Source organism: Mobula birostris, chromosome 1 (genome assembly GCF_030028105.1).
Source record: "Mobula birostris isolate sMobBir1 chromosome 1, sMobBir1.hap1, whole genome shotgun sequence".
Lineage (NCBI taxonomy): Eukaryota > Metazoa > Chordata > Chondrichthyes > Myliobatiformes > Myliobatidae > Mobula > Mobula birostris.
The window spans coordinates 152,237,572-152,262,197 of NC_092370.1; the positions used below are offsets into that span (position 1 = coordinate 152,237,572).

A 24,626-nucleotide genomic window follows, 5' to 3' on the forward strand; every position below is an offset into this window, starting at 1 on the left:
TGGAAGATACTAACAGTGTGCCAGAGGTCCGTGAGTGTCAGAGAGCAGGAGTGAGTGCCATTGTTATTACAAAGGGAAAAAGTGCAAGGCAAACTCAAAGGTCTTCAGGTGGATATATCTCCTGGACCAGTTGGACTACAGCCTAGAGTCCTGAGAGAGGTTGCTGAAGAAATGAGACAAACGTAGAAACATACAAAACCTTCAGCACAATACAGGCCCTTCAGCCCACAATGCTGTGCTGAACAGGTACTAACTTTAGAAATTACCTTGGGTTACCATAGCCCTCTATTTTTCTAAGCTCCATGTACCTGACCAGGAGTCTCTTAAAAGACCCTATCATACCCATCTCCACCACCATCGCCAGCAGCCCATTCCATGCACTCGCAACTCTCTGCAAACAAAACTTACTCCTGACATCTCCCCTGTACCTACTTCCAAGCACCTTAAAACTGTGCCCTCTTGTGTTAGCCATTTCAGCCCTGGGAAAAGGCCTCTGACTATCCGCACAATCAATGCCTCTCATCATTTTATACATCTCTATCAGGTCACCTCTCATCCTCCGTCGCTCCAAGGAGAAAAGGCCAAGTTCTCTCAATCTATTCTCATAAGGCATGCTCGCCAATCCAGGCAACATCCTTGTAAATCTCCACTGCATCCTTTCTATAGTTTCCACATCCTTCCTGTAGTGAGGTTACCAGAACTGAGCACGTAACTCCAAGTGGAGTCTGACCAGGATCCTTTATAGCTATAACATTACCTCTCGACTCTTGAACTCAATCCCATGGTTGATGAAGGCCAATGCACCGTATGCGTTCTTAACCACAGAGTCAACCTGTGCAGCAGCTTTGAGTATCCTATGGACTCGGACCCAAGATCCCTCTGATCCTCCACACTGCCAAGAGTCTTACTATTAATACTATATTCTGCCATCATATTTGACCTACCAAAACGAACCACCTCACACTTATCTGGGTTGAACTCTATCTGCCATTTAGCCCAATTTTGCATCCTATTGATGTCCCACTGTAACCTCTGACAGCCCTCCACACTATCCACAACACCCTCAACCTTTGTGTCATCAGCAAATTTACTATCCCATCCCTCCACTCCCTCATCCAGATCACTTATAAAAATCATGAAGAGAAGGGGTCCCAGAACAGATCCCTGAAGCACACCACTGGTCACCAACCTCCATGCAGAATATAACCTACCTACAACCACTCTTAGCCTTCTGTGGGCAAGCCAGTTCTGGATCCACAAAGCAATGTCCCCTTGGATCCCATGCCTCCTTACTTTCTCAATAAGCCTTGCATGAGGTGCCTTATCAAATGCCTTGCTGAAATCCATATATACTACATCTACTGCTCTACCTTCATCAATGTGTTTAGTCACATCCTCAAAAAAATTCAATCAGGCTTGTAAAGCACGACTGCCTTTGATAAAGCCATGCTGACTATTCCTAATCATATTATGCCTCTCCAAATGTTCATAAATCCTGCCTCTCAGGATCTTCTCCATCAACTTATCAACTTACCAACTACTGAAGTAAGACTCACTGGTCTATAGTTTCCTGGGCTATCTCTACTCCCTTTCTTGAATAAGGGAACAATATCTGTGAACCTCCAATCCTCTGGAACCTCTTCTGTCCTCATTGATGATGTAAAGATCATTGCCAGAGGCTCAGAAATCTCCTCCCTTGCCTCCTACAGTAGCCTGGGGTAGTCTGATCCCGGTGACTTATCCAACTTGATGTTTTCCAAAAGCTCCAGCTCATCCTCTTTCTGTAGAAACTCTAAACTTCCCTTTTGGAGCAACACACAAGAGGTTGGAGGAACTTAGCAGGTGAAGTAGCATCTGTGGAGGAAATGGAGAGTCAGTGTTTTGGGTTGAGACCCTTCAGCTAGACTGCATTTGCCCTTCCAATTTTCTAAATGTACAGTATCATGTATATCAAAGTCCTCCCTTATAATCTGCATACCTTTTGGATTGGCTTTCATTTCTTCAAACTGTTAGGTTATAAGTAGGAACTGTGAAGGCTGGTCAGCCCTTCAAACCAGCTCACACATCCAGTAAGATCCAACTGCGGCAATGTAGTGTAGCGGTTAGTGTAACCCTATGCTCACCGATCGTGGTTCATTTCCACCTCTGTCAGTACCTTCTCTCCATTACCGTGTGTGTTTCCTCCAGGTGCTCTGGTTTCCTCCCACATTCCAAAGACGTGTAGTTAGGGCTAGTGAGTTGTGGGCACGCTTTGTTGGCGTGGGTAGCATGGCGGCTGTTGCGGGCTCATCAGCACAATCCTCGCTGATTTGATTTGACTCAAACGAAATGAACATCTTGATGTGCACGTGACAAATAAAGCTAATCTCTCTCTTTAGATCCAACATTATTCACTTTTTTTGGTCCTTTCCCTATGCACTTTAATCTTCTACTGATTAGAAATCTGTTTAACTCGTTTTCAGTATTCCCTGGGTCTGTGTGCTCTCATTTCTCTTCGGCAAGAACTTACACCTGTCCAGTTTGGAAAAGAATATCCTCTGCTCAGCCCATACGATACATAAGCAGAATTAGGCTATCTCACCCATTGAGTTTGCTCCATTGTTTAATCATGGCTGTTTTTTTTTTAAGAACCTCATTCTCCAGTCTTCTCCCAAAATCCTTAACTCTCTTATCAGTCTAGAACATATCAATCTCTGCCTTAAGTATGTCTGATGACTTGGCTTCCACAATTTTCTGTGACAACAAATTCCACAGAATCATAATATGCTTAAGAAATTCCTCCTCATCACAATTTTAATGTGGCATCCCTTTATTCTGAGACCATCCCTTGTGTCTGACACTCTCCTACAAATGGAGACATCCACTCCACATCCACTCAATCCAGGCCTTTCAGCTCTGTTAGTTTTCAATGAGATCCACACCCTCTCATCCTGAATTCCATCAAGTACAGGCCTGCACACGCAAACCGTTTCTCATGCATGAAGCAGTTAGTTGCATGAGTGTACCTTCATTCTGAGACCATGTTCTGGACTCTGCCATGAGAGGAACACAGCCAGTCTCGCATTAGAATCATAAACACTGAATGTTAAACTTAACATCACATAGGTTTCAACAGGTCATTCTAAATAACCTTTATTCATAGGTCAGCAAAATAATATCTTTATTTAGATGGGGGTGGGGTGCAAAATAATTTGCAGTACTCTGGATGTGGTCTCATCTTATCCTGTTGCAGTAAGACTTTGTCTCTTTAATAGTCTGACTCTGCTGAGGTCGGGGGTGTTATTCCACTGACTTGTTCCATCACGTGCTGCACTTGCACACCAGCTTTCCCTGCTTCCTGCCCAAGGGCCTCTCAATGCCTCTGTGCTGCAGCTTTCTGCTCTTTTTCTATATTTAACTACGGAACCTGTTCTGTTGTTCTTCTTCCCAACTGTATACTCCCATTTTATACTCCATTTGCCCATCGACAGCCTATCCCAGTTCTTTCCCTTTCTGTTCAGAGGGGGTAATGTCTGAGGAGGAGAGGGGAATGCTGAAGTTGAGCTGATTGATGTCTCGGAGACAATTGGAAATGCAGAGATCCAGAGCAGAGTGTCCAGGAAGGGAAAGAGGGTTGGAGATGGGACAAGGAGTCATCGGTGCAGGGTGCTGAATACTTGCCAAAGTAGTGGGCTTGGAGATGGAAGTGATGAAGAGAGCTTGACATCATCATGGAAGGAGGTGACGGAAGGGAGCTTGACTTCATCATGGGCGGAAACGGGCATCACAGCACTGATTTCTGTTGAATGTCACTGGTCGCAGATCTCCATTCAGAATAATACCTCTCCTCCACTACTCTGTCTTCTGTGGCCAATCTAAAACCAATCCTGCCTGCTTTTCTGAGACCACTATTATTTAACAGAGGCACCCTTCTACCTTTTCCTAACTTCTCACCTTTGCTAATTGCCCTGTACCCATCAATAATTGGCTCCCAACCTTTGTAGAGGTGTTTCTGCTGTGGCTGTTGGCTGAGATTTATTTAGAAGAAGAAGAAGAAGAATATCTTTATTGTCATTGTTGTGGAGCAATGAAACACAGTTTAGCAGCTCAACGTTTTGCAGCATGACAAGGAATATATACATAAAATAAACTCTAAAACCTCAGGAGTGCAGTCCAAAATTAATAATATATTGGGGGGGGGGGGGTAGGACTATCGCACACCTGCCATTCCTGGAAGTGTGATGCATTTAGCTGCCGCCGTCTTAGGAGGGGGGCAGGAGAAGGGAAGGAGGTGTTATACATTTCACTGCTTGTGGGTAGAAGCTGTTAAGGAGTCTCTTTGTCTTCGTACTTAATGCTCTGTATCTCTTCCCAGAAGGTAGAGGGGAAAACAGGTGATGTCCAGGATGAGTGGGATCCTTTGAAATACAAGTAGCCTTCTTTTGAAGTCTGCCAGTATAAATGTCTCTGAGGGAGGGTAATGTTGTGCCAATAACCTGCTCTGCTACCCTCACCACCCGCTGCAAGTCCTTCCTGTTCTGCTCTGTGCAGCTGGCAAACCACACTGCACAGCAATACGTCAGGAGGCTCTCTATAGTTGTCCGATAGAAGTTGATCAGCAGGTGATGAGGGAGGAGAGCGTGCTTTAGCTTCCTTAGGAAGTAGAGCCTCTGTTGGGCCTTAGATTTGTGCTCTCATTTTGTCTGTTCTGTTTCGAATGCTATGTGTGTTCAGATACAGAACCTTTACTCTCCAAAGCAGATTACTATGATGTTCTTACTGATAGCTGTGTGATCTTTTTATCCTGTGAAAAGTGGTGAGGCATTTCCCCATCAAAGCACCTTTAATTCAGAATTAGCTCAACTACCAGGCAGTGTAAAATAGTGACTGTATTTGTGGCTTGTTCATTTCCTGTTATCTTACATTGCAGAGGTCAGAGGACTATTGCTATGTTACTGACAGCAGGACATTCCAGCTCTGGGGGAGACAGCAAAGGCAGCGAGTTATATTTGCAGTTGTCTCCTTAACCATCCTGGCAACAAAAATGCTATTGACAATGAGTACATAAATCCAGGCTGCCAGGGAGCGAAAGGTCACCTCGCATGCATTTCGTTTCCCTGACTAGTGGCTCCGAAGGCAGCGTCAGAAGCTGCCGTGCATGAGAAAGAGAGAGGGTGGTGGGGGAAAGGGGTGGAGGGAGGGAATGATGCGAAAAGCTGTGTTTCTGCTGGAGCCCAGAGCTGCGGGGAGTCCACCTGTTGCATTGTGCTCGATGAGATACAGCCTCCCACTCTGTATTAGCTCAGGATTCGTTAAACTCCTCCCCAACCGGAGTGATGGAGAGGTACAGGATGGACCTCTTTGGGCCACTGTGTCTCTGCTGGCCACCCACTTACACTAACCCCACACTGGCCCTAACAATACCAGCGACTAGGTTTAATTCTCGCTGCCGTCTGCACATTTGTATATTCTCCTTGTGACCACGTGGGTTTCCGCCAGGAGCTCAGTTTTCCTTACATTCTACTTTTGTGCTGGTTAGTGCTAGTGTGCTGTGGATGTGCTGTGTTGGCGCCAGAAGTGTGGGGACACTTGCAGGCTGCCCCCAGCACATCCTCGGACTGTGTTGTTTGTTGATGCAAACGATGCATTTCACTATGTACATGTGACAGATAAAGCTAATCTTCAGGATGTGTGTGGTACCAGCAGCCGTGCGTGGTGTCCCACAACATCAGCAAAGTTGATACTATCTTCAGAGTCCCGAGTGCAAGGCTTATGAGCTGCTCACTAACTCTGTGGATGGAGCACACCTATGCACTCGGTCTAAACCAGAGAGGTCAGTCCAGTTCAGAATAGATTTTCTGTCCAATATGTTCACTCTTAAGTCCACCAAATTACTGTAGCACTCTGCTGTTACTGACAGAAGGATGAGAGGATTACTAGAGGGACATGAAAGCACCAAGAGCTAGGGTTGAGAACTTAGATTCTCCTGTGTAATGGTAGAATGCAATCAAGACAGCTATCCTTAAAAATGTCCAGAAAGCAAGAGAGAGTCAGAAGCAGACAGCACAACTCCAGAAAATAATTGACGCCGACAGTTGAATGGGATAGATGCTCAGGGAGGGCTTCAAGAAGCAGGGAAACAACAAACCTCATTCTTTGCATTGGAGTCCTCCAAGATCATAGGGAGATCTCTTAGCAAGCTTAACAGGGACACAGTCACCTCTAAGTAGGAGAGAGGGTGAACACTGGCCAGTCAACTTGAATCAGGAGGAGGCTTTTGACAGAACATTGCTCGTGTATATGATGGGCATGTTCTTCACAGTGGGATTTGGGCTGAAGATTCACAAAGATACAACAAAGCTCTGAAGACACATGTAATGACCAGTCTCTGGTGCACCCCCTTAGCCCCAGTGTGTTTCCTCGAGCAGTCTGATGCCAGGGCCATATACAGATACTGCTGAAATTGTGTGAGGTGGTTCATGGTGACTCACTCACCTAATTTTCATCTCTTCATTGGTATAGTCATGACCAAAGAGACCTTTCCTCCGAGCAGGGCAAGGCTGTCTTCTGTCTTGTTTGTGACGGCCTTTTGCTGAGCTTATCGGGAGAATGTGACAATCCCAGTCAGTGGAGGCACTCAGGTCAAGGCCTCTCTGAACGTAAACAATGCCGCTGTCTTCTCTTCAGATCGCAGATTGATCCGTGTCTGCAGTCAGTTTGAATTTGCCTTGTGGGGCCAAGTCAATCACGGCGAAAACATGGCCCTGTTCTTTGTCAGCTGGTCAGACTCATCCTCTCACTGTTGGATCTGAGCCAGAAGGTTCTGGAAATATGATTTGGGGGAACTGGGAAGTGCGGCAAATGAAACATATACAGAAAATAAAGAAAACTTTGAGACACTGGCAACAGTGCTGATGTACACCTGGTTATCAGGTGTAAGGTGCTTTCAAGAGTTTCTGTCCTTGACATGGGTGTGGTCTATAATCCTGCAGATATGCTCTGACAATTACCTGGGACATTTTCCAGTTCACTTGGAACTCAAAAATGGAATGAAATTTATAAATTTCTGGAGGGGAATTATATCCAATGTGGCTCTTGTGCTGATGGTGACTTTGTGTGTTGCTGCCTTAATCTGTGCTGAGATCCTGAGTACGCAGGTACCAGATGTCACCGCATGGGGAGATTTTGTCTCTCTCCAGCATTTGGAAAGATAGCGCTGATTATATTGCATTAATATTCCTCCTACCAAACTGACCCTCATTCAACACTTTACCTGGAAAGATCCTTTTGATCACAAGGCATTAGTATTGGACTTGGTGTGTTATTGTCAAGTTACTGTGATGCAGTGAAAAGCTTGTCTTGTTCATACTGATCAGTCATTGCACATTTCTGGTCAAGATGGCACTGAGCTGCAATGTCTGTCAAGGTGGTGGCTTAGACAATTGCTTTTTAGCTTCGTAGGGATGGTCTTGGGGGCAAGCATGGGGAGTTGGGGGTCAGATGAGGGGGAGTTAGAGGTTAGGGGCAGTAAATGAAGATCCAGGGGAAGGAGCCAGAGTCCAGATAGGAGTTCTGAGGTAGACGGGCAGGGACCCCCACGGACAGGTTGGCAAGCCCTGTGGACCGCCCCCCCCCCCCCCCACCCCAGTCATTCAACCCCCACAGACCTGTGAGTCCAGGGTTTGGAGGTTCATGTAGGCAGGAGACACAAGGGCTGGTAACCTCTCCAGGTCAGCAGGTCCCAGGGTCAGAGATCTGTGCTAGTCCAGAGTTTGTGACCTGGAGTTCAGTGTCCATGATCAATGAGTCCTCGTGTCAGTATTGGATGCTGAAGACACGAGTCAGTGAGTCTAGAAGTTGAGGCTCAATAGTCAAAGTTCCTGGGTCGACGTGACTGGAGGTTGGAGGCTCACTGTTTGTGAGTCTGAGCGCCTGGGGCTGAGGACTCCAGGGGCAGCCTGTTTGTGTGAGTGGGTGGGTGACTGGGAGAGAAGAAAGGGGCTTCTTGTGTTGTTGTGCTGTTTTTGTTTTGTTTCGTTATGTTGCTTGTGGTGTTCTGCTGAATCAGAATCCCATTTTATTCTCTCCAGATTCCATCACTCATCCACACACGCGGGTCAGTTTACTGCACCAGTTAACCTACCGCTGCGTGTATCACTGGGATGTCGGAGGAAACCAGAGGACCTGGGGGAAATCCGTGCAGTCATAGGCAACACCCACACAGCACCAGAGATGAGGATCAAACTCAGGTCTCTGATGTTATGAGGCTGTGGATCTGTGCCAAAGTGCCGTTTAGGCCTTACCAGATGAAGCAACAGTCCACAGGCCATGACCATAAGATATAGGAACAGAATTAGGCCATTTCGCCCATCGAGTCTACTCTGCCATTTCATCATGGCTGATCCAATTCTTGTCTCAGCCCCAATCTCCTGCCTTCTCCCCATATCCCTTCATGCCCTGACCAGTCCAGAATCTATTAACCTCTGCCTTAAATATACGTGCAGACTTGGCCTCCAAATAATTCCACAGATTCACTTCTCTCTGGCTAAAGAAATTCCTTCTCATCTCCATTCTCAAAGGATGTCCTCTGGTCTTAGACTCTCCCACCACAGGAAACATCCTCTCCACTCCATTCTGTCAAGCCCTTTCACCATCCAATAGATTTCAATGAGGTCACACCTCATTCTTCTGAATTCTAGGGAATACAGGGCTAGAGCAATCAAAAGCTCTTCATTCAATCCAGGAATAATTTTCGTGAACCTCCTCCAGTTTCAGTACAACCTCTCTGAGATAAGGGGCTCAAAAATGCTCACAATACTCCAAGTGAGGCCTCACCAGTGCTTTATAAAGCCTCAACATGACATCCTTGCTTTTATATTCTAGTCCTCTTGAAATGAATACTAATATCGCATTTGCCTTCCTCACCACTGTGAACGCCCACACAACAAGGACATGATTTTCTTTTGTTTAAACAACTTTACTTTTAACATCTTTGTTCAATATCTGAGGGCTGCCACCTTTACATCCCCCTCCCCGTACACATAACGGAGAGTGAGCATGCATATTAAATACTTACATAGTTCAAATGCACAGAACTCAACAACCACAGACTCAACCTGCAAATTAACCCTGAGGGAATCCTGCACAAAGGACTCCCACATCCCTTTACACCTCCGTTTTTTGTATTTTCTCTCCTTTTCAAAAATAGCCATCCCTTTCATTTCTTCTAAGTGTGCATGACGTACACTTCCGACACTGTATTCCATCTACTATTTCTTTGCCTATTCTCCTAATCTAAGTCCTTCTGTAGCATCTCTACTTCCTCAAAACTACCTGCTCCTCCACCTATCTTCATATCATCTGCAAACTTTGCAACAAAGCCATCAATTCCATCATCCAGATCATTCACATATAACGTAAATAGAATTGGTCCCAACACAGACCCCTGTGGAATACCACTAGTCACCAACAGCCAGCCAGAAAATGCTCCCTTTACTCCTGCTCTTTGACATTGCTTTATCCATGCTAGAATCCTTACTGTAATACCATGAGCTCATAGCTTGTTAAGCAGGCTCACGTGTGACACCTTGTCAAAGGTCTTCTGGAAATCCAAATACACAACCTCAATCAATTCTCCTTTGTCTATCCTGATCGTTATTTCTTCAAAGAATTACAATAGATTTGTCAGGCAAAATTTTCCTTTGAAGAAACCATGCTGACTACAGCCTATTTTATCATGTGCCTCCAAGTACCCCGAAACCACATCCTTAACAATCTACTCCAACATCTTCCCAACCACTGAGGTCAGTCTAACTGGCTTATAATTTCCTTTCTTCCTGCCTCTCTCCCTTCTTGAAGAGTGGAGTGACATTTGCAATTTTCCAGTCTTCTGGAACCTTTCCAGAATCTAGTAATTCTTGAAAAATCATCGCTAAAGCCTGCACAATCTCTTCAGCCACCTCTTTCAGAACTCTGGGATGTACATCGTCTGGTCCAGGTGACTTATTTACCTTCAGACCTTTTAGTTTCCCAAGAACTCTCTCTCTAGTTCTGGTAACTTCACGCATTTCATGCCTTCTGACACCTGGAACTTCCACTATACTGCTAAAATCTTCCACAGTGAAGACTGATGCAAAATACTTACTCACTACGTCAGTTATTTTGTTGCCGCCATTTCTACCTCTCCAGCACCATTTTCCAGTGGTCCAATATCCTCTCTCACCTCTCTTTTACACTTCATGTATCTGAAGAAACTTTTGGTAATGTCTTTAATATTATTGGCTATCTCACTTTTGTTCCTTAAAGTTGTTAAAGGAGGGGTGGTAATAGGGACAAGCTCCAACTACCTATTAAATGCTCCCAATGGCATATACCTCAAATAGCCTCTGATAACTAAATCCAGCTCCTGGCCTTCATGTGTAGTTTAGCTACTAAGCCTGGCAGAACTGCTTCTACCGAGAGGAGAAGGAGCAAAGGTGAGTTACTGGCACCTTAAAATCAGTCGCTTCGGGCAGATGGGGCTCATCAGCTATGCTTGGCAGCTCATCTAGGAGAAGGAAACTCTGATCTCAAACCTCCTTTGCCTTGTGGCTATACCCACTCATGGGGAAGGCTTTGGGAGTGAAGCCCAAGGGAAAAATCTGGAGCTGGAGTCCCTAAGGCAGTCCTATGTTGAACTCAACGCTGACTGGCAATTCCTGTGATGCTGCTGGTGCCAAACTTTTTCGGTCTCTGCCGTTCCTTTGGATTTATCAGATGCATGGGGTGGGGGGGGGGGGAGCTTGCTACATGGGGAACACTTGCTCTCCATATCTAGACATCTAGGGTGCAATATCCATGGTCAACTCTCACTGACGGAGGCCTCAGACTCAGACAGCTTACTTTTGTATTCCATCTTTATCTTCTGAATGACTGTTATATAATAATGATTGTGATATAATAGCAACATTGCTAAACTTGCTTCTCTGTGCTCACTGTTTGTGGTCTGGCATGGGTCACCTGTGCTTTGGGGTGGTAATGTGTTGAAGACATTCCAGTAAGTAGATGTCCTGGAACAGGGGTAATGTAAGCTGATGGAAGCTGTTGTTAATATTGGTCTCAAGTAGCAATTACACACAAATGGCCAGTAGGTCTTTCCCCCAGACATTTGGCTCTAGTCTAAACACAGACCAAAGAGTTGAATTCCAGAGGCAAGGTGAGGGTGACTGCCCTCAACTTTGAGGCATATTTTGACCGAGTGTGGCATCATTGAGCTCTGGTAAATCTGCAGTCAGTGGGAATTGAAAGGGAAACACTCCAGTAGCTGGAGTCAGATATCCCTCAATGGAAGATGGTTGTGGTGGTTGGAGGTCAATCATCCCAGTGCCAGGACATCAGTGTAGGAGTTGCTCAGGACAGTGTCCCAGTCCCAACCTGTACACCTGCCTCATCACTGACCTTCCTTCCACTGTAAGGTGAGAACTGGGGTGGTTTGCTGATGACCGCACCCTGTTCGGTCCAGTTCACATCTCCTCTCACCTGTAGCAACCCGTGTCTGTGTGCAGCAAGTCTAGGGCAACACTCAGGCCTGGACTGATGATTTTGACTGACATTGAGCCACAGAAGTGCCAAACGGTGGCCATCTCCAACCACCTACCTTTGTTCAGTGATGTGTGTGTGTGGGGGGGGGGGGCACTTCTCTCTGTATATTTTGATGTACACATGATAAATAAACTTGAATCCTGAATCTTGAAATCAATATCCTGGGAGGGGTCACTGTAGACCAGATGCTCCACTGAATGAGCCTCTTAAAATGGTAAATTGGTTCATTTACTGTCTCATGTACCCAGGAACAGTGACAGACTTTGTTTTTCATATACCGATCATTTCATCACATGATATGGAAGTAGTACAATAACAAACACGAAGAGAATGCAGTATGAAGAGCAAGTGCAGTGTGGGCCACGATCAGGTAGATTGTGAAGTCAAGAGTCCATTCAATGGCCCCTTAAACTTGAGCCTGGAGGTATGTGTGTTCGGGCTTTTGTGTTTTCTGCCCGATGGGACGGGAGAGGGCAGGGAATGTCCAAGGTCAGTGGGGACTTTGGTTCTCTTGTCTCTTACTGTGGACAGAGTCCATGGAGGGGAGGCTGGTTTTCACGATGTGCCAAGCTGTGCCTACAGCTCCCTGCAATTTCTTGCGGTGATGGCAGAGTAGTTAGCACAGCAAGTCATGACCATGCAAATAGACAACTTGGTGAGGGTCAATGGGGATATGTCAGATGTCTTCATCCCCTCGATGCACAGGCTTGGTGAGCTTTCTTGGCCATGACATCTGCATCATTGGACCAGGACCAGGACAGGCTATTGCTGATGCTCTCTCCTTAGAACTTGAAGCTCTCAACCTTCTTGACCTCAGCACTGTTGGTGTAGAGAGGAGCATGTGCCCCCCCCCCCCCCACTACTTGAACTCAATGAGCAGCTCTTTCGTTTTGCTGACATTGAGGGAAAGGTTATTGTCACTAGGCTCTCTACCTGCTTCTAGTACCCTGGACTCATTGTCAGGAGCATATATAGAGTAGAGGGTTGAGGATACAGCTCTGTGGAGCACCAGTGTTGAGGGCTCATGGAGGACATGTTGCTGCTTATCCTTACTGATTGGTCAGATCTGGATCCAGCTGCAAAGGGAGAAATTGAATCGCAGGTTTAGGAGTTTACTTGGAATGATAGTACAGAGGGCGGAAGTATTGTCATTAACTAGTAGTGTGATGTTAGTGTCATTACTGCCCAGATGCTGCAGAGTGTAAAGTCAGGGAAATTGTGTAACTTCACTGATCACAATTACGAACTGATGCTATGACCTACACACTCACTTCCAAACTGATGCTGTGAATTGGGTTTATTATCACCGGCATGTGTCGTGAAATTTGTTAACTTAACAGCAGCAGTTCAATGCAATACATAATATAGAAGAAAAAATAAGTAAATCAATTACAGTATTTGTATATTGAATAGATTAAAAATTGTGCAAAAACAGAAATAATATATATTAAAAATGTGAGGTAGTGTTCATGGGTTCAATGTCCATTTAGGAATTGGATGGCAGAGGAGAAGAAGCTGTTCCTGAATCACTGAGTGTGTATCTTCAGGCTTCTGTACCTCCTACCTTATGGTAACAGTGAGTAAAGGGCATTCCCTGGGTGCTGGAGGTCCTTAATAATGGACGCTGCCTTTCTGAGACACCGCTCCTTCAAGATGTCCTGGGTACTTTGTAGGTTAATACCCAAGATGGAGCTGACTAGATTTACAACCTTCTGCAGCTTCTTTTGGTCCTGTACAGTAGCCCCTCCATCCCATTCCAGACAGTGATGCAGCCTGTCAGAATGCTCTCCATGGTACATCTATAGAAGTTTTTGAGTGTTTTTGTTGACATGCCAAATATCTTCAAACTCCTAATGAACTATAGGCATTGTCTTGCCTTTTTTATAACTGCATCAATATGTTGGGACCAGGTTAGGTCCTCAGAGATCTTAACACCCAGGAACTTGAAGCTGCTCACTCTCTTCACTTCTGATCCCTCTATGAGGATTGGTGTGTGTTCCTTCATCTTACCCTTCCTGAAGTCCACAATCAGCTTTCATCTTGCTGACGCTGAGTGCAAGGTTGTTGCCGTGACACCATTCCACTAGTTGGCATATCTCACCCCTGTACGCCTTCTCATTTCCAACTGAGATTCTACCAACAATGGTTGTATAAAATTTATAGATGGTATCTATATACTACTAAAACTCTCAGGCTCTGTCTGTCTGTTTGTGACCTCCAATTAGCGCAGACGGTGCATTACAGCGACACTTTTTTGGCTAAATCGAATTAAAATGCGCTAATTTACAGAATTCAGGCAAAGTTCAGGGTTATATAGTAGTATAAAATTGCTCATTCGCCAAAAATCAACAGCTTACCTTTCACCCGAGACCCAATCCACCATCATGGAAATCGGGACGCCACAGCCCGACGCATGCGCACGGCCAGACTCAGCGGCGCCTCACGCTGCTCACAAACCCGCTTCCACCTTCCATGGAGACCGCGACGCCACAGCCCGACGCATGCGCACAGCCAGACTCAGCGGCGCCTCACGCTGCTCACAAACCCGCTTCCACCTTCCATGGAGACCGCGACGCCACAGCCCGACGCATGCGCACGGCCAGACTCAGCGGCGCCTCACGCTGCTCACAAACCCGCTTCCACCTTCCATGGAGACCGCGACGCCACACCACGACGCATGCGCACGGCCAGACTCAGCAGCTTGGACATTTTGGTGTTACTGCTTCTTAACTTCTATCAAGCATTAGGGTAAAAATATATGGATAGCCTAATTATGCCGCGTGGAAAGAGAAGGGGGACATTATGGTCAAGAGATGACGCCAAACGTCGTCGGGAAGCGGCAAGGAGAGGGAGAGAACAACAATCGGATGAGGCCAGGGCCGCACGACTACAGGAGATGAGAGATAGAACAACTGGTAGAAAAGATGAAGAGACGAAGGATGAAAGGGCTGCGCGTCTCCAGAGTGACAAAAACAGGCAGAAGGAGGAGAGAGGAAGAGACAGAGGAGAAAAGGAAAGATCAACTCGAGAATATGCGGCACAGTAATTACTGCGAGGGTTGCTGAAGACGACAATGGCCGCTTTCGACGACGATACATTGACAGAAAGGGCAAGGCAAAATGCACGACTCAGATGCCGTCACATTTCTGCTGATTTTGGTTCGATGACCAGAGTATGCCCTCACTGTCGTGCCTTCCTGTTCACTGGAGAAACCGTACATTTCTGCTGTATGAAGGGAAAGGTCAGGATAGGCAATTTGCAGCCTCTACCTAATGATCTCCTCAACTTGTACAGCAATGATGAACCTATTGCAAACGAGTTCGGGAAGAACATCAGACAATACAATTGCCTCTTCCAAATGACATCTCTTGGTGCCAAAGAGGTAATTCCAGCTAGGAATCCATGGAATCCTTCTGTGATTATTCAAGGCCAGATCCATCATTACATTGGACATTTAATTCCAGACCTGACCCAACAAGCCCGATTCCTTCAAATTTACTTCATGGATATTTAATGTTCATTCTGGTCACATATTTGTTTTGCTATGTGTCTTTCTTCTTTAATAAGCTGAGTTTTTCTTCTATAATTTCCAAATCAGAGAGATAGCAATAGCATTCAGGAAAATTTAATGTTCATTCTGGTCATATCAGACTGCACTACCCTTCTCTCAAAGGGTGCCCCAAACGCTCACCCCGTTGTCTAGATTGACCTATGCCTAGCCACACAGTCATGGATATAGAGAGAGTAGAGCAGTGGGCTAAGTACACACCCCTGAGGTGCACCAGTGTTGATCATCAGCGAGGAGGAGATACTATCACCAACTGCACAGATTGTGGTCTTTTGGTTGGGAAATCAAGGATCTAATTGCAGAGGGAGGTACAGAGGCTCAGATTCTGGAACTTAATATTAGGATTCCTCCTCTTGAAGTCAATAATCAGCCCCTTGATCTTGCTGACATAGAGTGAGAGGTTGTTGTTATGGCACCACTCAATCAGATCTTCCATCTCCCTCCTATATGCTGATTTGTCATCAGCTTTGATTCAGCCAAAGACAGAGGGTCATTAGCAAGCTTGAATACAGGTGTCCCCCACTTTTCGAGCGTTCGCTTTACGAAACCTCACTGTTATGAAAGACCTACATTAGTACCCTGTTTTCGCTAACAGAAGGTGTTTTCACTGTTACAAAAAAAGCAGCGTGCAAAAAAAAGCGCGCGCCCCGAGCAGCCGCTCTCCCCCGGATTTGGAATGGCATTCTCGCCGGCATTGCTTAAACACGTGCCCGTGAGCAGCCATTAGCAAGATGAGTTCTATGGTATCGGAAAAGCCTAAAAGAGCTCGTAAGGGTGTTAACACTTAGCGTAAAACTAGACATAATTAAGCGTTTCGATCGTGGTGAACGAAGTAAGGATGAAGTGAATTTGGCTTGTGGAAGCTGACAAAGATGATGTTAAAGAGGTTTTGGCATCCCATGACCAAGAACTGATAGATGAAGAGCTGATGCAATTGGCAGAGGAAAGGATAACAATCGAAACCGAATGAGTAATGATAAAGTATGACTTTAATTTTGAAAGGGTACGTCAGTTTAGGGGATATTTGCAGGATGGTTTGAGTGCTTACAAAGAACTGTATGATAGAAAAATGTGTGAGGCTCAGCAGTCAAGCAAGTCTTCCACATTAGCCACAGCAGACAATGAACCTTGACCTTCGACATCGAGGTGGGCAGTCATAGGAGAAGATGAGCTGCCTGCTCTAATGGAAACAGACGACGAGATGACACCCCAGTGTCCCACCACCCCAACACCCAGGCTGCGGACAGGTACAGATTCGCGAAGAATGCAGCAGTAGCCGGGGGGCACACAGCACACCTTTAAGAAAAAAGCCAAAATAAACATGCTAATTAAATACGTGCTGGGCGGCACCTAATTAATTAGCATGTTTATTTCGGCTTTTTTCTTAAAGTTGTGCTGCGTGCCTCCCGGCTACTGCTGCATGCTTCGCGGATCGGTACCGGTTTGCTGCCCAGAGGGTGGGGGCCACTGCAGCACCCAAACTCCGACGACTCAGTCTAACACACCATCATCAGTGTGGTCTGCGCTTTCCCAGTTCCGGTCAGTGATACTACACTGTACATACATTATTTCTACTTTATATCGGCTGTGTATTCTTACGTGTTATTTGGTATGATTTGGCAGCTTCATAGCTTAAAGGTTACTGGAGAGCACTTGTGCCGTGTTTCTGCCGACGGCGCTTGTGCTGTGTTTCTGCCAAGAGCGCTTGCGTGAGATTTTCGCTATGGAGAACAGTTCAGGCAATGATTGTGGAAAAGTATTTCTACTTTATATAAGCTGTGTATTTATCATATCATTCCTGCTTTTACTATATGTTACTGTTATTTTAGGTTTTATGTGTTATTTGGCATGATTTGATAGGTTATTTTTGGGTCTGCGAAAGCTCACAAAATTTTCCCATATAAATAAATGGTAATTGCTTTTTCGCTTTACGACATTCCGGCTTACGAACCATTTCATAGGAACGCTGTACCTTCGGATGGCGGGGGAAACCTGTATACATTGGAGCTGTGCTTAGCCTCACAGTCATAAATGTAACATGAGTAGAGCAGGGGGCTAAGCTCACAGCTTGTGGTGCATTGGCACTGTGGAGTTAATAGAGGAGATATTGTTGTTAAACTGAACTGACTGAGATCTGTAACTAAGAAAATCCAGGATCTAATTGCGCATGGAGGCATTGAGACCAAGCTCTTGAAGCTGATTGATTAGTTTTGAGGGGGCGATAGTAGTGAATGCTGAGCTGTAGTTGATAAGGAACATCTTGATATGTGCAGCTTTGCTGTCCAAATGTTGCAGGGTTGAGTGAAGAGTCAATGAGATGGCATCTGCCGTGGACCTGGTGCCCCGGTAGGCAAATTGGAGTGGATCCAAGTCGCTTCTCAGGCAGGATTTGATAGTTTTCATCACAGTGGATGTAAGTGCTTCTGGATGATAGTCATTGAGATAGGTTACTACATTCTTCAAGGTACTGGTATAAAAGAAGCCTGCCTGAAGCAGGTTGATACCTCAGACTGCCGAAGTGAGAGGTTAAAAATCTCAGTGAACTCTGCAGACGGTGGATCAGCACAAGTCTTTCGTACTCCGCCAAGTTATGCTGACCTTGAAAGATCAATCTAACCCGTCCCTCCTGCCAAGTTGTGCTGACCTTGAAAGATCAATCTAATCCGTCCCTCCCACAAAGCCCTCCATTTTTCTATCATCCGTGTGACTATCTAAGAGTCTCTTAAATGTCCCGAATGTGCCTCGAGCACTCCCCTTGGCAGCCCGTTCCATGCACCCACCACTCTGTGTGTGTGTGTGTGTATATATAAAAACAACTACCTCTGACACCCCCCTGAACTTTACTGCAGCCTCCCAAAAGTTATGACCTCTCGTATTAGCCATTTCCACCTGGGGGGAGCATTCCCAGCTGTCCTGTCAGGTGCATGAATTGGAAAGGTTCAGGGTGATATGGGCCAAATAACGTCAAAAGGAACTAGCTGAAATGGGAATCATGGTCGGCATGTACCAGTGGCCAGACACCTTCAAGACTCAAAGTACTGTTGATCTCAACAGCATTTGACACAAGGATTGCAGTGCTTTGGGGAACTTGCACATCTGAAGTGCAGTCAGGTATGGGAATTCACTGTTACCCTGGGCAAGCATGCCCAATTCCTCTGGATGAACAAAAGCATAATTCATGATTGCAGGTGCACTCTATTGCTTACAATTACACCAAAGAACCTCCCCATTCAGGAGGCAGAAGGGAATGGGCGAAGTAGGGAATGTGTGAAAAGAACAGGTGAGGAGATCTGGAGCCAGATGAGGATGAAAGCTCTGCGAACAGTGATTGGCAACTGAAACTCATTCAGCTTGTAAACTAGCCAAAATAGACCATAAGACAAAGGAACAGAAGTCGGCCATTCGGCCCATTGAGTCTGCTCCGCCATTTTATCATGAGCTGATCCATTCTCCCATTTAGTCCCACTCCCCCGCCCTCTCACCATAACCTTTGATGCCCTGACTACTCAGATACCTATCAATCTCTGCCCTAAACACACCCAATGACTTGGCCTCCATTGCTGCCCGTGGCAACAAATTCCACAGATTCACCACCCTCTGACTAAAAAAATTTCTTCGCATTTCTGTTCTGAATGGGCACCCTTCAATCCTTAAGTCATGCCCTCTCATACTAGACTCCCCCATCATGGGAAACAACTTTGCCACATCCACTCTGTCTGTGCCTTTCAACATTCGAAACGTTTCTATGAGGTCTCCCCTCATTTTTCTAAACTCCAAGGAATACAGTCCAAGAGCGGACAAACGTTCCTCATATGTTAACCCTCTTATTCCCGGAATCATTCTAGTGAATCTAATCTGTACCCTCTCCAACGTCAGCATATCCTTTCTTAAATAAGGAGATCAAAACTGCCCATAGTACTCCAAGTGAGGTCTCACCAGTGCCTTATAGAGCCTCAATGTCACATCCCTGCTCCTGTACTCTATTCCTCTAGAAATGAATGCCAACATTGCATTTGCATTCTTCACTACTGACTCAACCTGGAGGTTAACTTTAAGGGTATCCTGTACGAGGACTCCCAAGTCCTGTTGCATCTCCGAACTTTGAATTCTTTCCCTATTTAAATAATAGTCTGCCCGTTTATTTTTTCTGCCAAAGTGCATAACCATACACTTTCCAACATTGTACTTCATTTGCCACTTCTCTGCCCATTCTTCCAATCTATCCAAGTCTCTCTGCAGACTCTCCGTTTCCTCAGCACTACCGGCCCCTCCACCTATCTTCGTATCGTCAGCAAACTTAGCCACAAAGCCATCTATTCCATAATCCAAATCGTTGATGTACAATGTAAAAAGAAGCGGCCCCAACACAGATCCCTGTGGAACACCACTGGTAACCGGCAACCAACCAGAATAGGATCCCTTTATTCCCACTCTCTGTTTCCTGCCAATCAGCCAACGCTCTATCCACGTATGTAACTTTCCTGTAATTCCATGGGCTCTTATCTTGTTAAGTAGCCTCATGTATGGCACCTTGTCAAAGGCCTTCTGAAAATCCAAATATACAACATCCACTGCATCTCCCTTGTCTAGCCTACTGGTAATTTCCTCAAAAAATTGTAATAGGTTTGTCAGGCAGGATTTTCCTTTAAGGAATCCATGCTGAGTTCTGCCTATCTTGTCATATGCAAATCTATGCTGAGTTCTGCCTATCTTGTCAAATAGTGACGTCAGTGAGGACTGGACAATTAGGGTGAGTGAAGAAGCAGATAAAACAGTTGAAAAAAAAAACAAAATTAAGGGACGGACACTTTCAAGGAAAGCATAAAATTTGTATTTTAACTAGAAAAGCTGAATACTTAATATTTCCAGTTTCTGTGCAGATTGTGAATAAAAAAATGTCAGTACTGTTCTATACAAATATGATTCAATGTGGGTAAATAGTGGAACTCAGCAAAGAAGGGCATGAGTGTACTGGAGGACTTTTATCCTAAGCTGGATGGTCTTCAATGTTACAAAGACAACAGAGATATATTTCATTACTTTTCAGACATGTTGTAGTAGGGCAACAAAGCAACAAACCAGGGTGATGGGGTGTTTATACAGTGTATGTAGGAATCAAATAATGGGGTGATTATACAGCGTGTGCAGGAACCAGGGTGATGGGGTGTTTATACAGTGTGTAGGAATCAGGATGATGGGATGTTTATACAGTTTGTATAGGAAGCAGGGTGATGGGGCGTTTATACAGTGTGTAGGAATCAGGGTGATGGGGTTTTATACAGTGTGTGTAGGAATCAGGGTGATGGGGTGTTTATACAGTGTGTGTAGGAATCAGGGTGATGGGGTGTTTATATGGTGTGTGTAGGAACCAGGGTGATGGGGTGTTATATACAGTTTGTGTAGGAATCAGGGTGATGGGTGTTTATACAGTGTGTAGGAACCAGGGTGATGGGGTGTTTATATACAGTTTGTGTAGGAATCAGGGTGATGGGTGTTTATACAGTGTGTAGGAACCAGGGTGATGGGGTGTTTATACAGTGTGTAGGAACCAGGGTGATGGGGTGTTTATACAGTTTGTGTAGGAATCAGGGTGATGGGTGTTTTTATAGTGTGTAGGAATCAGGGTGATGGGGTGTTTATACAGTGTGTAGGAGTCAGGGTGATGGGGTGTTTATACAGTGTGTGTAGGAATCAGGGTGATGGGGTGTTTATACAGTATCTGTAGGAATCAGGGTGATGGGTGTTTATACAGTGTGTAGGAATCAGGGTGATGGGGTGTTTATACAGTGTGTAGGAATCAGGGTGATGGGGTGTTTATACAGTGTGTAGGAATCAGGGTGATGGGGTGTTTATACAGTGTGTGTAGGAATCAGGGTGATGGGGTGTTTATACCGTGTGTGAAGAACCAGGGTGATGGGGTGTTTATACAGTGTGTGTAGGAATCAGGGTGATGGGGTGTTTATACAGTGTGTGTAGCAATCAGGGTGATGGGGTGTTTATACAGTGTGTGTAGCAATCAGGGTGATGGGGTGTTTATACAGTGTGTGTAGGAATCAGGGTGATGGGGTGTTTATACCGTGTGTGAAGAACCAGGGTGATGGGGTGTTTATACAGTGTGTGTAGGAATCAGGGTGATGGGGTGTTTATACAGTGTGTGTAGCAATCAGGGTGATGGGGTGTTTATACAGTGTGTGTAGCAATCAGGGTGATGGGGTGTTTATACAGTGTGTGTAGGAATCAGGGTGATGGGGCGTTTATACAGTGTGTGTAGCAATCAGGGTGATGGGGTGTTTATACAGTGTGTGTATGAAACAGGGTGATGGGGTGTTTATACAGTGTGTAGGAATCAGGGTGATGGGGTGTTTATACAGTGTGTAGGAATCAGGGTGATGGGGTGTTTATTCAGTGTGTAGGAATCAGGGTGATGGGGTGTTTATACAGGGTGTGTAGCAATCAGGGTGATGGTGCGTTTATAAAGTGTATGTAGGAATCAGGGTGATGGGGTATTTATACAGGGTGTGTAGGAAGCAGGGTGATGGGGTGTTTATACAGTGTGTGTAAGAACCAGGGTAATGGGGCGTTTATAAAATGTGTATGAATCAGGGTGATGGGGTGTTTATATAGTGTATGTGGGAACCAGGTTTATGGGCAGTTTATGCAGTGTGTGTAGGAACCAGGGTGATGGGGTGTTTATTCAGTGTGCAGGAATCAGGGTGATGGGGTGTTTATACAGTGTGTAGGAACCAGAGTGATGGGGTGTTTATACAGTGTGTGTAGGAAACAGGGTGATGGGGTGTTTATACAGTGTGTAGGAACCAGAGTGATGGGGTGTTTATACAGTGTGTGTAGGAAACAGGGAGATGGTGTGTTGATACAGTGTGTTTAGGAACCAGGGTGATGTGGTGTTTATGCAGTGTGTAGGAATCAGGGTGATGGGGTGTTTATACAGTGTTTGGAGGAACCAGGGTGATGGGGTGTTTGCACAGTGTGTATAGGAATCAGCGTGATGGGGTGTTTATACAATGCGTGTAGGAATCGGGGTGATGGGGTGTTTATACAGTGTGTGCAGGAACCGGGGTGATAGGGTGTTTATACAGTGTGTGTAGGAACCAGGGTGATGGGATGTTTATATGGTGTTTGTTGAATCTAACCCGTCCCTCCTGCCAAGTTGTGCTGACCTTGAAAGATCAATCTAATCCGTCCCTCCCACAAAGCCCTCCATTTTTCTATCATCCGTGTGACTATCTAAGAGTCTCTTAAATGTCCCGAATGTGCCTCGAGCACTCCCCTTGGCAGCCCGTTCCATGCACCCACCACTCTGTGTGTGTGTGTGTGTATATATAAAAACAACTACCTCTGACACCCCCCTGAACTTTACTGCAGCCTCCCAAAAGTTATGACCTCTCGTATTAGCCATTTCCACCTGGGGGGAGCATTCCCAGCTGTCCTGTCAGGTGCATGAATTGGAAAGGTTCAGGGTGATATGGGCCAAATAACGTCAAAAGGAACTAGCTGAAATGGGAATCATGGTCGGCATGTACCAGTGGCCAGACACCTTCAAGACTCAAAGTACTGTTGATCTCAACAGCATTTGACACAAGGATTGCAGTGCTTTGGGGAACTTGCACATCTGAAGTGCAGTCAAGTGTGATGGGGTGTTTATACAGCGTGTAGGAATCAGGGTGATGGGTGTTTATACAGTGTGTGTATGAATCAGGGTGATAGATTATTTAGGCATTGTCTAGCAATCAGGGTGATGGTGTGTTTATACAGTGTGTGTATGAAACAGGGTGATGGGGTGTTAATACAGTGTGTAGGAACCAGGGTGATGGGGTGTTTATACAGTGTGTGGGAATCAGGGTGATGGGGTGTTTATACATTATGTGTAGCAATCAGGGTGATGGTGCGTTTATACAGTGTGTGTATGAAACAGGATGATGGGGTCTTTATACAGTGTGTATAGGAGTCGGGGTGATGGGGTGTTTATACAGTGTATAGAAATCAAGGTGACGGGGTGCTTATACAGCGTGTAGGAATCAGGGTGATGGGGTGTTTATATAGTGTGTAGGAATCAGGGTGATTGGGTGTTTATACAGTGTGTGTAGGAATCGGGGTGATGGGGTGTTTATACAGTTTGTTTAGGAATCGGGGTGATGGGGTGTTTATACAGTGTGTGTAGGAATCAGGGTGATGGGGTGTTTATACAGTGTGTGTAGGAATCAGAGTGCTCGGTTGTTTAGGCAGTTTGTAGCAATCAGGGTGATGGTGCGTTTATTCAGTCTGTGCACGAACCAGGGTGATGGGGTGTTTATACGGTGTGTGTAGGAATCAGGGTGATGGGGTGTTTATGCAATTTGTGTGGGAATCAGGGTGATGGGGTGTTTATAGAGGAGTGTCGGAATTAGGGTGATGGGGTGTTTATACAGTGTGTGTTGGAAGCAGGTTGATGGGGTGTTTATACAGTGTGTGTAGGAACTAGGGTGTTGGGGTGCTTATACAGTTTGTGTACAAATCAGGGTGATGGGGTGTTTATACAGTGTGTGTAGGAACTAGGGTGTTGGGGTGCTTATACAGTTTGTGTACAAATCGGGGTGATGGGGTGTTTATACAGTATGTGTAGGAACCAGGGTGATGGGGTGTTTGTACAGTGTGTGTGGGAATTAGGGTGATGGGGCATTTATACAGTTTGTGTAGGACCCAGGGTGATGGGGTGTTTATACAGTGTTTGTAGCAATCGGGGTGATGGGGTGTTTATACAGTGGGTGTAGGAATCAGGCTGATGGGGTGTTTATACAGTGTGTGTAGGAACTAGGGTGATGGGGTGTTTATACAGTGTGTGTAGGAACTAGGGTGATGGGGTGTTTATACAATGAGTAGGAATCAAGGAAATGGGGTGTTTATACAGTGTGTGTAGGAATCAGCGTGATGGGGTGCTTTTACAGTGTGTGTAGGAATCAGCGTGATGGGGTGTTTATACAGTATGTGTACGAATCGGCCTGAAGGGGTGTTTATACAGTGTATGCAGGAATCAGGGTGATGGGGTGTTTATAGAGTGTGTGTAGGAATCGGGGTGATGGGGTGTTTATACAGTGTGTACGAATCGGGCAGATGGGGTGTTTATGAACTGATTGCAGGAAGCAGGGTGATGGGGTGTTTATATAGTGTGTGTAGGAACCAGGGTGATGTGGTGTTTATACAGTGTGTGTAGGAATCAGGGTGATGGGGTGTTTATACAGTGTGTGTAGGAATCAGGGTGATGGGGTGTTTATACAGTGTGTGTAGGAATCAGGGTGATGGAGTGTTTATACCGTGTGTAGGAACCAGGGTGATGGGGTGTTTATACAGTGTGTGTGGGAATCAGGGTGATGGTGCGTTTATACAGTGTGTGTATGAAACAGGGTGATGGGGTGTTTATACAGTGTATAGGAATCAGGGTGATGGGGTGTTCATGCAGCGTGTGTGTGGAATCAGGGTGATGGGGTGTTTATACAGTGTGTGT

The 24,626-nt window shown here is 45.6% G+C and overlaps 1 protein-coding gene and 1 long non-coding RNA gene across 7 annotated transcripts in view; one reads left to right on the top strand and one right to left on the bottom strand.

The window, feature by feature from the left end:
• The window catches only part of LOC140200650 (uncharacterized), a 76,310-nt gene extending 62,342 nt beyond the window's left edge, over nt 1-13,968 (bottom strand). For both annotated transcript variants that reach the window (XR_011886685.1, XR_011886684.1), the window contains exon 1: nt 13,917-13,968. This is a non-coding gene — a long non-coding RNA (uncharacterized lncRNA). The remainder of the gene's footprint in view (nt 1-13,916) is intronic.
• LOC140200620 (polypeptide N-acetylgalactosaminyltransferase 16-like) overlaps nt 1-24,626 on the top strand; it is a 329,730-nt gene that overhangs the window by 77,599 nt on the left and 227,505 nt on the right. The gene's annotated exons all lie outside the window — the stretch shown is intronic.